The sequence below is a fragment of the Dasypus novemcinctus genome, chromosome 30 (genome assembly GCF_030445035.2).
Source record: "Dasypus novemcinctus isolate mDasNov1 chromosome 30, mDasNov1.1.hap2, whole genome shotgun sequence".
Lineage (NCBI taxonomy): Eukaryota > Metazoa > Chordata > Mammalia > Cingulata > Dasypodidae > Dasypus > Dasypus novemcinctus.
In genome coordinates, this window is record NC_080702.1 from 14941488 (window position 1) to 14953458 (window position 11971).

General features: G+C 42.5%; 1 long non-coding RNA gene across 1 annotated transcript in view; it reads left to right on the forward strand.

The window, feature by feature from the left end:
* LOC131276635 (uncharacterized) overlaps positions 1-10929 on the forward strand; it is a 67928-nt gene extending 56999 nt beyond the window's left edge. The window contains exon 2 of the long non-coding RNA XR_009184089.1: positions 10286-10929. This is a non-coding gene — a long non-coding RNA (uncharacterized lncRNA). The remainder of the gene's footprint in view (positions 1-10285) is intronic.
* The last annotated feature ends 1042 nt before the right edge of the window (positions 10930-11971 follow it).

Below are 11971 nucleotides of genomic sequence, written 5' to 3' on the forward strand. Positions count from 1 at the left end.
GGCTTACTAGATGTATTTATTCTGGGTGCAGTTTCTCTCTTTAGTTTAGGGTTTTTTTGCCCTTTCTCCCTTGCCAGTTGTGTAGTGGGAGCCAAGGGTATAACTGGTGTTGAATGCAGTGGAGACTCAAGCTGCCCTTGTTTCCCAAGGACTGATGAACCTCCTCCCTTCTTTCTCCTTTGCAGGGTATGGATAGTGCCACAGCTGTGTGGAATGATCCAGGGTGCGCAGACCTAGACTGTAGTCACCTAGAGAGACTGAGGAAGCTTAAAGTCCCCTCCCCTGCATTGGCAGGGATAGAGCTGCAGGTGTGGGCAACATGCTATGCTGTGCATGTGCAAAATGACCATAGTTGCCCTGGTAGTCTTCCCAGTATTCAGTCTGCCAGCCGAATGTTCCTGCAGTTCTCCAGAGAGGCTGGTGCAGGGCCCGCCAGCTTCCTCCCTGGTAGAGGTGGGGCTGATGCCTAGGCTAGGGCTGCAGGCTGATCTCGGTACAAGAAGCCAGTCCCTACGTTCACTATGATTTTCAGCCAGCCCAGCTTCCCCTCATGCTGGGGGCAAAGTCAAAATGGTGTCCACTGGCCTCTTTCTGACTTGGACAGGTTCAAACTTTACCTGTTGTTAGGGTTCTATTTCAGCCAGCCATATTTACTAATCACTAGCTGCAGTTGGTGGCCAACCATCCCTTCCTTCCCTGTTTTTTGGGAAACGGAGCTTCCAATTCCAGAATAGCCCCTGAAGCAGTCAGAGTAGAATGATTGTAGTCCTCTGAGGCATGACCTTTATTTTCCTGGAGAGGCTGGTGCAGGGCCCCACAGCCTCCTCCCTGCTGGAGGTGGGGCTAGGGCTTAGCCTAGAGCTACAATCTGATGAGGATGGAAAGAAGGCTGTCCTTACATCACTGAAATTTTCTCCTTGTGCCAGGGGCAGAGTTAAAATAGTGGTTACCAGCCTTGTTGCCGCCAGTGTGCACTGAGGAGCGGCCTGGGGGCCTCCCAAGGTAAGGAGGAACAGAGCACAATAACACACAGTAACCCAATAACACACAGTAACCGCTCTGGAGACACAGGCTGGTGGCGCAGGTCTGATTTGTTAGGGAAGTGCAACAGCTTATAAGGGCTAGGGTGGGGGTTGAGGGGAGTGTGGCATGCGCTGATTGGCTGGGCAAAGGGGACGGAGTGTATAGGTTGCTCGCTCTGTCTTGTTGCTGGGGAAAGAAGCAGCTTTCAGGTTGGCGAGCCAGCTAGCGCCGGAGGCCATCTCGGTACAATCTGAGCCATTTTGCTAGGCTGAGATGTGCTGCCTACAACACAGCCTCTTTCTGACTTGGATAGGTTCAAATTTTAGCCATTCTAAACATTATACTTTAGACTGCCTAATTTACTTTACTAATCATTATCTGAAGCTGGTGCCCAGTCTTCTCTTCCTCTGCCAGTTTTGGGAAGTGGAACTTCTGATTGCAGCTGAGGAATAGCTCCAAGATGTCTTGTGCTGCCTCTGGAAGATGGGCGCCAGCCTCTGGGGTGTGGAGTGTTCTACTTATAAATCTTCTCTGCAGATGGGCAGTGTCCTCCTTCCATGCTTTCAGGGATGTTGGAGGATGCTTTTCTGGTCTCCTGGAGCCCCCAAACAGGTGCTTTAGTAGATAGCTCAGTGTGTTTGCTAACTGTCCTGTAGCATGAACTGACTCGGAACTCCTTCCTCTGGCCACCATCTTGCTGGTTTGTCCCTGAGTTTAGATGTTTTATATGTAGGTCTAAAGTTTCCCTTTTACATCTTTTTGTTGTTTGTTTCTTTGTTTTGAACTATCTTTTCTTTCATTCCAAGGAGAGTATTTACCTTTCTCATTGAGCAGAGACTTAATAACTGCTTTGTCTCATCATTCTTTCTGTGTTCCTTTGGGGCTGTATCTGCTGATTGTTTTTTTCCCCTGGAGAACAGACCAGATTTTTCTAGTTCTTTTTTTTTTTTTTTTTTTTTTTTCATTTAATTTTATTTATTCATTTTTTAAAAAAATACTACATTCAAAAAATATGATGTCCCCATTCACCCCCCCACCACCCCCACCCCACCACTCCCCCCACAGTAACACTCTCCCCCATCATCATGACAAATCCATTGCATCTGGTGAGTTCATCTCTGGGCATCACTGCACCCCATGGCCTGTGGTCCACACCATAGCCCACACTCTCCCACGTTCCATCCAGTGGGCCATGGGAGGACATACAATGTCCGGCAGTTGTCCCTGCAGCACCACTCAGGACATCTCCAAGTCCCTTCACATCTCATCTCTTCCTCCCATTCCCCGCACCCAGCAGTCACCATGGCCACTTTTTCCACACCAATGCCACATTTTCTCGATTATTAACCACAATAGTTCATGAATAGAATATCATTAAGTCCACTCTAATCCTTACTGTATTCCTCCTTCCTGTGGACCTTGGCTTGGTTGTATGATATGGCATGATATCCTGGTTGCATGTGGTTGTTATTTAGTTGTGAGACTTCTGAAAGATTGATTTTGCTAGTTGGGACCTCTTGCTATTCTATATGAATTTGAGGATCAACTCTTTCCATTTCTTCCAAAAAAAAGACCATAGAGATTTTGAGAAGTATTGCATTTAATCCGTAGATCACTTTAGGTAATATCTTGCCATTTATTAGGTCTTCTTTAATTTCTTTTCAGTAGTGTTTTGTGGTTTTCATTGTACAGGTCATTCATCTCTTTGTTTAAATTTATTCTCAGGTACATATTTTTTTAGGTGCTGTAGTGAATAGAATAGTTTTTTTTTAAATATATTTTTTATTTTTTTAAAAGATAGATTACACAAAATTTCATACAGAAATATAAGGGGTACCCAAATGCCCCACTCTCCACACCTCCCACCCTTCTCCACATTTAACAACTTCTTTCATTAGTATGTTAAATTCACTGCAGTTGATGAACACATTTGGAGCATTGCCACTAAGCATGGTTTACAGTTTACATTTAGTTTACACTCTCTCCCACTCAATTCTGTAGGTTATGGCAGGGAATTAATGTCCTATATGTGTTGTTGCAATGTGATTCAGGATTATTTCATGTCCCAACAATGACCCCTTACACCTCCTTTTCCCTGTCCCTGCCTTCTGCTCCTCTAGTGGTCAGTGTTTCCACATCAATGATAAAATTTCTCCCATTGCTTGAATACCAGTATGTCTGTAGTAGAATACCAGTAAGTCCCCTCAATTCCATATTTTATTCCCCAATCCTGAAGATTCTGGGATGGGTGATGACCACTCGACCTCTAATTGAGGGGTGACTTCAATCCTATATGGCCAGTGAACTGGAGAGTAGGTGTTGGAATTAATGGAAATGGTGATTTTTTCCTTAATTTAAAAAAATTTATTGAAGTATATCACTCATAGAGAAACATATGTAAACAATAAGTTTATGTTAATACTTTTGAGCTTACAAAGGAAACATATATATAACATCATACAGGACTCTTACACCTCACCCTACCACCAATACCTTGCTTTCTTGTTAAACATTTTCCAGTAATGATTAAAGGGCAACATCAAAATATTTCTACTAACCAAAGCATTTTCCCCCCAACCAACCTTATTTTGTTATCTTTATGTCATTTATGTATAAACATACATAAACAAGTGTATAATAAAAATTGTGAACCTTTAAAGCAAACATGCATGACATATGTATGGGAGCCCATATATCGGCCCTCCATCAATACCTTTCATTATCGTGAGACATTTTTATAGATTATGAAAGAATATCGAGGAAATTTTACTACTAATTATAATCCTTTTCTTATATTTGGTAGGTTTTCCCCCAACCCACCCTATTACTATTTTTTAATGTATTTTTATGACAGAAGTTGTAAATTTAGGAAATAATTGTGCACATGTGCAGAATTCCCAAACAAATCCCTCTATCAGCATACCACAGTGTGGTGGAATATTGGTTACAGATTATATGATGATATCATCCAGTTGTTACCATATGCATAGTGTACATACGGCACATTTTTTCCATACTGCACCATTACCTACACAGTACATCCTTGGCATAAATACAAGAATACTACATTATTACTGCTGATCACAGTCCATCTGCCGCTCCAGTTGTGCTTTTCCCATGTTTGTCCTCTCCCACCGTATTGTGTATGATCAAATAGTGATGTGCATTTGCTCCTTCTGACAAAGGACACTTGAATCTGTACCATCAACCACAATTCTCATCCACCTCTTGGTTTTCTGTGCTATTCAGTTCCTAGGTTATTCTTTAGGCATTTACAAATGTAGACTGTTGAACGAGGGGCTCGTTGGGGTAAGGACGACGGAGACAGACTCTCTTCGGAGATGGGTTCATGATGCACGTCTGCTTTATTGAGGAAGTTGCAGCGTTTATATAGTGGTTTGGCTTACGGGGCATAGCTGATAGGTGGAGGGTTCACGGGCGGAGGGTGAGGCGGGGCTGGAGATATTTGGCTCAGTGCTGGTGCACCATCTTTTGGGTGTGCCCAAAAGCGTGTGGACTAGAGAGAGTGCTCATCTAGTCGCTCGCAACACAGCCAGGCTGAATGTCTCTGCCGCTCCACCTACAGTAGACTACCGTTTTCAGCCACATCCCCATTTGTGAACTGGCTATTACTAGCTATGTGTTATTATCCACTCTATACATTTCCACAGTTTTACAGTAAAGCTAATTAAAACTTCTATATACAGTAAGTATCAGTAGGCCATCTTAGTCCTACTCTTGTCTCCTTTAAGAAACCACCACCTAGTATTTATAGTAAATATTACCAGAGGAATCATGTGAGATCTAGGAGAATGCATATTAGACTCCTGTAAGCTCTGTAGAGTTATAACAGTAAGCAAAGTAGAGTACCTATAATGAGACAGTAAACTGAATTTGGGGAGGAATATATAGTGTGAATTAAAAGGCTAGTGTGTTCAGGAGAGAGGGAAAGAGAAAAGAAAAGACAATAACATAAAGAGTCAATATAAGACAAACCAGAACAAAGGTATTAGAAATAAAAAGTCAGAAAAATAGGGGGCCATACAAAGAGAGGTGTAATGTAAGAGAAACAATAAATGATGGAGGATAGAAAGATGTAGAGGAAAGGGGATAATGTTGGTGGCCAAGATCAATACACAGAGAAAAGAGGAAATGGAGGATGAGGAAATACAGCAAATGTGAAGTGCTCCCTGCAGAACCTAATATAAAAAAAGTTTAAAGGAAGAGAAAGAAGAAAAAAAAAGGGATGGAGGGAGCAAGTAAGGAAAAAGAAAGAAAGAGAAAAGGGCCTTGGGGGGATAAAGAGGAAGGAAAAACAAGAAGACAAACCAATAAAATACCAGACAAAGTTTCGAGGAAGGAATCCTCTTTGCAGTTAAATAAAATGCTTGGGAATCTGACATTCCCCCTTTCTCCCTTCCTCACTTCCCTCTCTCCCAAGGCAGCAGGACAGCTGCCTGAGAGGTCCAGTAGGAGATTCAAGTGGGTCCTCGTTGAACCAGCTCAGCACAGAAAACAATGTCTCTTTAATTTCCAGAGAGAGAGCACCCACACCTGACCAGGAACCCCAAGTATGCTATTGGAATATATTCTGAATGTAACATTTAAAAAAAAAAAAAAAAATAAGGAAAAAGTATATATATAGGGAACAGGGAAGCGGCTGTACCTCAGTCGATTGGGCTCCTGTCTACCATATGAGAGGCCTTGAGTTTACGTCCTGGGGCCTCCTTCTGAAGGCAAGCTGGCCTGCTCCTGTGGAGAGCTGATGGCTGGCACCCACAGAGAGCTGGCGCAGCAAGATGATGCAACAAAGGGAGACAAGCAGTGAATGGACAGAGAGAGCAGACAGGAAGCAAGATGCAAGGGCAGGGAGGGGATAAAATAAATGATAACAAGTATATATATATACACACATACATACACACACACACAAAATCTCCTATCAGCAGGTCTTGCAGATATTTTCCTTCATTTTCTTCTAGAAGCTTTATGGTTTTCGCTTTTATATTTAGGTGTTTGAATCATATTTAGTTAATTTTTGGATCAGGTGTGAGATAGGGATCCTCTTTCCTTCTTTTGGCTATTGATACTCAGTTCTCTCGGTACCATTTGTAGAATGGGCTGTTCTGCCAGAGCTGACTGGGTTTGACAGGCTAGTCAAAAATCGCTTGACCATACATGTGAGGGTATGTTTCTGAAACATCAGTTTGGTTCCATTGGCCTATGTGTCTGTCTTTAGGCCAGTACCATGTTGTTTTTATCACCCCAGCTAGGTAATATGATTTAAAGTCTAGCAATGAGAGTAAACCTCTGGCTTATTAGAGTATTCTGCATGCAGTTTTTCTCTTTAAATTAGGGTTTCCTGTCCTTTCTCCCTTGCTGGTTGTGCAGTAGGAACCAAGAATGTAGTTGGTGATGTAAGCTGTGGAAGCTCAAGTTTCCCTTTTAACCCCAAGAACCAATGAAGCATCTTCAAACTTTGTCCTTTGCCAGGGATAGGGACCGAGTCACGGGTGTGTGAAATAATCCAAGTCATGCAGGCCTAGACTGTAGTTGCCCAGAGAGCCTGATGAAGCTTCATGCCCCCTTCTCCCCTGCTTGGGGAGGGCGTGGAGCTGCATGTGTGGGCAGCAATCTATGCATTACAGGCCCAAGATGACCGCAGTTGCCCTAGTATATTCCCAATTATTCATTCTGTGCCAACCAAAGGTACCTGCAGTTACCTGGATAGGCAGGGCAGTACCACCAGTTGCCACCCTGACAGAGGTGGGAGTGAAGCCTAGCCTAGGGCTGCAGGTTGATCTGAATGAAAGAAACTATTTCATACCTTCACTGTGATTTTCAGTCAGGCTGGTTTCCCCTCATGCCGGGAGCAGAGTCAAAATGGAGGCAGCTGACCTCTGTCCGACTTGGCAGGTTGATACTTTAGCTGTTCTTAATATTATACTTTAGCCCACTGAGTTTACTCATCAATAGCTGATGTTAGTGCACAATGTCTCTTCCTCGAAGCCCCAGTTTTGGGATGTGAACCTTTTGATACCAGCCATGGAATAGCTCCGGAGGTGGCTTGTGCCTCCAGTGGAGGATTGGCACCAGCCTCTGTGCCGTGGAGTGCTCTATTTAAGAATCTTTTCTACAGAGGGACAGTCTCCTCCCTCCATTCCTTCCAAGGATGTTGCAGGATGTTCTTCTCATCTCCTGGAGCCCCAAACAGGTGCTTTAGATAGTTGTGTGATTACTAACTGCCCTTAGCAGGAGCTGACTCTTGGTGCTTACTCTGCTGCCATCCTGCTGGTTGTCCTTGAATTAGATATTAGATATTTTATACCTAGGTCTAAAGTTTCCTTTTATATCTTTTTTGTTGTTTGTTTCTTTGTTGGGAACTATCTCTTCTTTCGTTCCAAGAGTATTTACCTTTCTCACTGAGCAGAGATTTAATAACTGCTTTGTCTGATAATTCCTTCTATGGTTCTTTTGGGACTGATCTGCTTGATTGTTTTTTTTCCCTGGAGAATAGATGAGGTTTTTCTAGTTCTTTATATGGTATGTTATACAATTTGGGATGATATTCTGGTTGCATGTGCTTATTATGTAGTTACAAACTTCTGAACGATTGTTTTGACTAGTCGTGGCCTCTTGGCATTCCATATGAATTTGAGGATCGACTTTTTTCATTTCTACAAAAAAATGCTGCAGAAATTTTGATAGGTATTGTATTTAATCTGTAGATCGTTTCAAGTAGTAATGGTATTGTAACAATATTAAATGTGAAATGTGGACACACTATATCTTGACATTTATTTAGGTCTTTAATTTCTTTCTGTAGTGTTTTGCAGTTTTCATTGTATAGTTCATTCTTTAAATTTATTTTCAGGTTTTTTTTTCCTTTTAGATGCTATAGTGAATGGAATTAAAAAAAATTTTTTTTTCAAAATACTTAGGTTTCACAAAATGTTAAAAAATATAAGGAATTCCCAAATGCCCCGTTCCCCACACCTCACACCCTTCCCCACAATAACACCTTCTTTCATTAATGTGGCACATTCATTGCAATTGATGAGCACATTTGGAGCTTTGCCACTAAGCATGGATTATAGTTTAGATTGTAGTTTACATTCAATTCTGTAGGTGGTGGAAGGTATATAATGGGTTGTATTTGTCATAGCAGTGTCATTCAGGACAACTCCATGTCCCAGAAATGCCCCCATATTGTACCTCTTTTTCCTTCTCCCTGCCTTCAGCACCTCCAGTAGCCACTACCTCCACATCAATGATATAATTTCTTCCACTGCTAGAATACCAATAAGTCCTCTCTGTTCCATATTTTATTTCCCATTCCTGAGGGTTCTGGGGTGATGATATGTATTTCATCTCTGATTGAGAGGTGGCTTCAGTCCCATGTGGGTGATGGATGGAACTGTGATGCTTGCAGTTGTAGACTCTCAGTTCCTCTGAGTGGTGGTTGTCCATCCTCACCTCCCTGTTTGTTGTCCAGGGTGAGGCCAATGAACTGGACAGCAGATGTTGCAACTAATGGAATTAGTTTTTAATGCCCATTTCAGATTGTTCTTTCCTGGTATGAAAAAACAAAACTGATTTTTTAAGAGTTTATCTTGTACCCTGCACCTTCACTAAATTTATTTTCTGTAGTAGTTTTCTTGTGACTCCTTTGGGATTTTCATTATGGAAGGACATACCATCAGAGAGAAGTGTTAGTTTTACTTTTTCATTTCTGATTTCAGTGCCTTTTTCTTTTTTTGCCTATTTACCCTGCCAGGAACTTTGAGTATAATTTTGAATAGAAGTGATAAAAGTGGGTAACGTTGCCTTGTTCCTGATCACAGGTTTCAGTCTTTCATTGTAAGTTTTCATTCTTTCTTATATTGACTATGATGTTTGCTGTGAGTTTTTTGTGTTTATCATGTTTTGGTTGTTACCTTTTATTCCTATTTTTCTGAGTGATATTATGAAATCATGGTAGATATCATCAGAAGCTTTTTCTGTGCTATTAAAGTGATCATATGGATTTTTCCTTCTTGGGATAAGTCACCCTTGGTCATGTGGTATAATCCTTCTAATTTATGTTGTTGGATTTGATTTTCTAGTGTTTTGTTGAGATTTTGCTTCATTAGAGAAGTTGTTCCGTTACTTTCTTTTGATGTCTCTATCTGGTTTGGGTATCACAGTAATACTAGCCTCCTAGAATGAATTAGGAAGAATCCCGACCTCTTCGTTTCTTTTGGAAGGCTTTGTGAAGGATTTGTGTTAATTCTTGTTTGAGTGCTTGGTACAATTCTCTCTAACGCCATCTGGTCTTGGACCTTTCCTTGTAGGGAGGTTTTTGATTATTCAATCTTTTTGCTTTTATAGGTCTCTTAATATCTTTTATTTCTTCTTTAATCAATGCAGGTTATTTTTATGTTTCTAGGAATTTGTTCATGTCCTCTAGGTTATCTAGTTTGTTGGAATATGAATGTTCATAATATTCTCTTATAACCCTTTTAATTTCTGCTAGATCAGTGATAATATTCCCACTTTCACTCCTTAAGTAGTTATTTGCATCTTCTTTCATTTCTCTTCGTTTGGATAAAGCTTTGTCAATTTTATTAATCTTTCCAAAGAACTAAATTTTGGTTTCATTGATCCTCTGAATTGTTTTTCTGTTCTTTATCTCACTTATCTCTACTCTAATCTTTATTATTTCCTTCCTCCTAGTAATGTTAAGTTTGACTTATTCTTCTTTCTTCAAGATAGGAAGTTAGGTTAGTGGTTTGATACCATTCATTCTTAATGTAGAAATTTATAGCTATAAGTTTCCCTTATAGCTATAAGGGGCAGTGCCTTGCTCCTTCCCATAGGTTTTTGCATGTTTTTTTTTTTTTTTAATAAGAATTTTCTGATTTCTCTTGTAGGTGGGTTTCAGAAAATTATCCTGTTGGATATTTAAAAATGGGTCATATATTTTTCACTTACTTGTATAATTGCAGTTTTCCTTCTGTTATTGATTTTTTTCTTTAAATATTTCTCTCCATCCACCCCCGCTTTGCAGCATTGTTGCTTGCTGTCTACTCTGTGTGTCCTTTCACTGTGCATTCTTCTGTGCCTGTATTTATTTTTAAAATTTATTTCCATACACACCCCCCTTGTGACTTGCTTATTGTCTGCTCTCTGTGTCCATTCACTGTGGGCTCTTCTGTAGATTTTGCTTGTCTCCCTTTTTGTTGCCTCACCCTGCTGAGTCAGTTCTCCTCTGCTCTTGCAGGTCTGCGGCATTATGCAGCGCTTGCCGATGAGCCTGTCTTCACAAGGAGGCCCCAGCACGTGAACCCAGGACCTCCCATTTGGTAGATGGGAGCCCAACTGATTGAGCCACAGCCGCTTCCCCGTTACTGATTTTTATATAAATCAATTGTGGTAGAAGAGAAGCTTTGTGTAATTTCAGTCTTTTAATTTTTATTGTCTTATATCTTAACATACGGTCTAGCCTGGAGAATGATACAAGGATAGTTTAGAAGAATGTGTATTCTTCTGTTGTTGGGAGGCATTCTATATATGTTTGTTAAGTGCAGTTTATTTATAATATTGTTGACTTCCTCAGTTTCCTTTCTAATACTCTGTCTTGATGGTTGATTCATTCTTGAAAGTGGTATTTTGAAGTCTCCTAGTATTATTGTATAACTATTTATTCTTTCAGTTTTGCCAATGTTGTTTCATGTATTTTGCAGCTCCTGTGCATATATGTTGGTGATTGTTGCACCTTCTTGTTGGATTGACCCTTTTCTTAGTATATAGTGCTCTCTATTTTCTTTTGTTCTGAGTTTGGACTTCGCGGCTGTTCTTTTCTGATAGTAGTATAGCCTCCCTTCTTGTTACTCTTTGTACATAATATTTTTATTCATCTCAGAACTTTCAGAGTATTCATTTCTTTGGATCTAAAGTGAGTCTCTTCAAAATAACAGGGTGTTTGAATGCGGTCACCCCTCGGGCTGAAGTGTGGTTTGCTGGCCTGTCAGGGGAGCAGCCGTGGTAGGCCTAATTCCAAGCCGCTGCCCCCACAATAGGGTGGCTGGTCGGACTCACCGCCACCCCTGAAGGGAGCTCGGCATGGGCGCAGAGTGCCCTCGGGTCTCCCCTTCTCGGCAGCCATGCTTCCGCGGCCGCCCCTCCTCCCGGATAGCGCCACACGATGCCTTATGAGGCAATACCCTTCTTCTTTCTCCCTGCGCAGGTGCAGGGCGGAAAATTCCAGTCTGCCCCCCCCCCCCCCCCCCCGCCCAACAGCAGCAACAGCCAGGAACAAGGCGGGAAACTCAAGTCTGCCCTCCACCCCAGCAACAGCAGCCACCAAATCCCTAAACCCTGCCACTTCCCCCAGTAACAGCAGCCACCAATCCCTAAACCCTGCCACTTCCCCTGGCAACAGCAACAGCCAATCCCTAATCACCACCCCTCCCCCTTCCAGTACCTCCCACCAACCTTTCTCCCCAGTAACTGCTTGCGGCAACCAATCAGAACATGACATAAGCTTCGACCAATCAACCTTCCCCAGTCCCTATAAAACTGTAGCCACTTCCTCAATAAAGTTGGACCTGCGTGTTTACCTCATCTCCGCGGTAGTTCTTCTGCCGTGCGCCCTCCAGTCCTGAGAGCCCCCGACAAGGGCCTGGCCTCCCTTGTCCCCAGTTCGTCGCCTGCTTCTCCGGGCGACCCCTTCGTCGCTGGCTTTGCCGGGTGACCCCTTCGTCGCCGGCTTCGCCGGGCGACCCCGTCAGCTGAACCGCGCAACCCCTGTGAGACCGACCCCTCGTCTGCTGCCGGACCGACCCCTCGTCTGCTGCCGGACCGACCCCTCGTCCCAAACCGGACCAACCCCTCGTCCCAAGCCGGACCAACCCCTCGTCCAAAGCCGGACCGACCCCTCATCCGCAGCCAGACCCCACCGCCACCG